Source organism: Tamandua tetradactyla, chromosome 3 (genome assembly GCF_023851605.1).
Source record: "Tamandua tetradactyla isolate mTamTet1 chromosome 3, mTamTet1.pri, whole genome shotgun sequence".
Taxonomy (NCBI): Eukaryota; Metazoa; Chordata; class Mammalia; order Pilosa; family Myrmecophagidae; genus Tamandua; species Tamandua tetradactyla.
Genome location: NC_135329.1, coordinates 214367248 through 214370915, shown reverse-complemented (window position 1 = coordinate 214370915; position 3668 = coordinate 214367248). Strand labels below are relative to the sequence as shown.

At 43.9% G+C, this 3668-nt stretch overlaps 1 long non-coding RNA gene across 1 annotated transcript; it reads right to left on the bottom strand.

Moving 5' to 3' along the window:
* Positions 1-671: 671 nt before the first annotated feature.
* LOC143676654 (uncharacterized) lies at positions 672-2549 on the bottom strand. The gene is made up of 3 exons (XR_013172240.1): positions 2243-2549; positions 1737-1860; positions 672-876 (listed from the first exon to the last, which is right to left on the bottom strand). It is a non-coding gene; the product is annotated as an uncharacterized LOC143676654 (long non-coding RNA).
* Positions 2550-3668: the final 1119 nt, after the last annotated feature.

Genomic DNA, 3668 nt, shown 5'->3' with positions numbered 1-3668 from the left:
GATATACCAATGCCCCTTGGAAGTGAACTGAGGCAGTGGTTAGCCCTCAATGTTTAGCCCTTATTCAGGGCTACTCCTGAAGGATAGCAGAGAAAGGAAAAGGCTCCTGAAGGCAGAACCTGAAGCGTCCTCTTGTCTGTGTTGCATGGGTTAATCCTAAATGTCAGGGTAATAGCAACTGGCCGTTGAATGCTTTGGACCACTCACCTCTCATATTAACTGCTTTTATAGTAACCAGGGAGAAGAAATGCAAAAAGATAAGGATCTATACTAATTTATGGGCCAAGACAGACAAGTCAGGCACTTAGGTGGTTGGGGTAAAGGGTGGTCCTTTCATAATAAGTCCAGAAGCTGAGAATGTTCCCATTCCATGTAAAAGCACACCTGGAAACCCTCCCTAAATGGGATTTTCTTGGGCACCCTTCTTCTGCCAGCACCAGCCTCCATGGAAGTATTGAATTTCTTATGCTCTATTATGGGATTCCATACACCACTGCTTCTAATTGAGATAATCACTGGTGGCCACTAGTCTTGCTAGCTATTCCTTTATCCATAAGCACTGACTTAGAGTAGAAATAATGAGTAGTTAGGATGGGTTAGGTTATGAGGTAACAAACAAACATGTTTCATTTTGCCAGGTTGCTAAAACAAACAGCATGCAATGGGTTGATGCAAGCAACAGGAATTTATTTGTGCACAGTTTTGTAGACTGGAAGGCTTGCTTCCTCCTGGGGACGGTAGCATTTTGACGGGTTGGTGATCCTTGAGTTCCTTGGGTTTCCCATCACTGGTGATGTCCTCTCTATTTTTTTTCTGGTTCCTGCTGTTGCTGGCTTCTGATTTCTCTCTGAAATTCCCTCTGGATTCCCTCTGCTTCTAAAGGACACCAGTTATCTGGACTAAGTCCCCAAACAATTTTACCAGATGATGTGCAGGAAAAGTCTTAACTTTACATCCTACACTAATTGTTACAACAATTAATATCATAGGAAGATACTAAGAAAAGCACATTGAGAGTCAGCAAAGGTGATGTGTGGCAGGAGCCATTACTGGGACCTAAACGCATTGCCCTATACAGGGAAACTGTTAGCGAACAGCTGCATTTAAAAATTGTTTGAGATCAGAAAGTGGTGTTTTGAACATTGTACAACCAAGTGTGATTGTTTCTCACACATGCATGTTTTACTTACATTGTGTTTTAGTTCCATTGCAGGAAATTATTTTGGGTTTTTTTTTTTTTGACATGAAACCTGTCATGTTTTCTTCCACTTGAAATGATGATCAATGGCTCCCAGTTAGCATTTTCATTCAGAAGATATGATTTCCAGAAATGAGTTACTTGTGTTAAATGCTAGATACCTGTAGTTCCAAAAATGCCACCAACTCAATGCAGCATTTCTCCCTACAACTGAAAATGCTTTCACTTCCTCTCAAAAAAGAGTGGCCCAAGTCCCTTTGGCCATTAAGTCCATCTACAAGCCTGGATGGGGTCTTGTGGGTGACCAGCCTTTCTCTGGTTCTATAATGACTGCGTCTTAATATTCTGCAAACTATGGGCAAGAACATGTCTAAATTCAATCCACCATAAACCCAAACACAACAAAGGTTTATTTCTCGTTCAATTTTTAGGCTGAACAGAGCATAGACTCAGGCAGACTGAGACTTCATCTTGACAAATGCTTCTAAAGTCACTGAGGTAGGAAAGAAAATGAGAGTGGGTTATCACTTCTACTTACATGGCCCGTGGCCTGTGGCCTCCCGGCCTGAGCACGCCCTGGGCGGCAGAGCAGGTCTGCGGAGCTGGCTTTGGCCTGTGCACCATCTGCCACCTCCCCTGATGCGAGGAAGGAAGTCATGAACCTTTGTGGATAAGTGCACAAGTTATTCTGTAATCAGCGTAGAAAACCAGCTCAAATTCTCAAATAAATAAATGAAACCGAACACAGTTTTCCCGAGGCAAACATAATGGGTCTGACTGAGAAGCAGGGATGGGGAGGCAGGCTGCACCCTGAGCCCTTCCCCTCTCAGCCCCACCTTGACCCCTCCCACTTGTTCAGCGCTCACTCGCCTGGGCCAGCTCTGACCAGGGCAGGAGATAGAACAGCGTCCTCGGCCCATGAGTTGGTGGGGTACTGAATCAGACTTCTGCTTGAGGTCCAGTCTCTGCTTCCCCAGCTTCAAGTACGGCCTGACTGGTTTGACTGCCCTCCTGCCTATTGCCCCGCCTGACGCTTCCTTTTACCTTGAGGTTGGAGGTCAGTCTGAAGCCCGGTTTCCTGGCTGAGGTCCTCATTCTTGCCTGAGTCTGCCTGTCCCTCCAGGAGCCAAGACCTTTGGCTGGTCTCACCTGCAGAGGTCGCTGCCAGCTCCGACTGTCCCAGGTACCTGCAGATACACTGACTCACTGGCCTGATGGCTTCCTTGGGTGGTCCCACCTGCCTGGAAACATTTGAGTGGACATCAGGTAACAGCCTTCCTGGCTGCCTCCAGCCATGTCTGACTCCTCCCCAACTCTATGGCCATATGTGGTCAAGACAGCAGCCTCGTCTTCTTGAGTAGAAACCAGGAAAGGAAACTGCAGTGGTGTGGGCCAAGGGAGACATTTCCAGTAACTGGGAAGGAGGGGCAAGGCACGAGTTTAGAAGTTAGAGGCACTTTGGCTTACAGGAGTAAGCCTGGAATTTAGCAGGAAAAGCACAGGGAAACACTGGCTTGATTTGCAGCTTAGACGCTGAGTACAGGCACGCCTTGGAGATATTGCAGGGTGGGCTCCAGACCCATCCCAATAAAGCAGGTATCCCAATAAAGTGAGTCACAGGAATTTTTTTGTTTCTCAGTGTAAATAAAAGTCATGTTTATGTTTACTGTACTTACTGTAATCAAGTGTGCAATAGCATTATGTCTAAAAAAAAAGCAATGTACATACCTGAATTAAACTGACACAGAGACATGAAGTGGGTACATGTGGCTGGAAAAATGGCCTGGCTAGACTTGTTCTACGTTTGGTTGCCACAACTTTTGATTTGCAATAAACCACGTTATCTGTAAAGTGAGATAAAGCAAAGCACAAACAGACTAGGCATGCCTGCCTCTGCAGAGCATCAGAGAAGTGTCCAATCTCTCTAAGCTTCATCTCATCTTTCTCATCTGCAAAACTGAGATTCACTGAGCCAACGCAGGCAAAACATTTTTCATAAACTGCTCAGTTTAATATAAATTTTTATTTTATGTATTTAATGAATATTTACTTTTGATATTAAAGAATGCTATTTTTCCTCATTATTCAAGAGGTATTCTAGTATTGACATCAAAGCTAGCATTTCTGGTACATTTCTGTTATTTAATATTTTTAAATAAAGAAGCTGGCCTCACTGTACTCCAGTTCTAAATCACTTTTTATCATAATTTTGGGAGTTTTGTTATTGCAAATCAGACAAGTTCAGTTTGTTATTTTGAAGTGTTTATGCACTCTAGAAAGTTTTCATTTTTGACTAAAATGATCCATCTGGGTTGTGATCTGATGACTGGAAGTGCTGACACCATGACGAATACAAAACCTGAGATCAGAGAGAATGTTCCAGAATCCGCAGGAGCTGGTCTTGTATGAATTAAGCATGATTCATCTTAAGGAAAACATTTGCTGCTCTGTTAGTCACGGAAAATCCTGT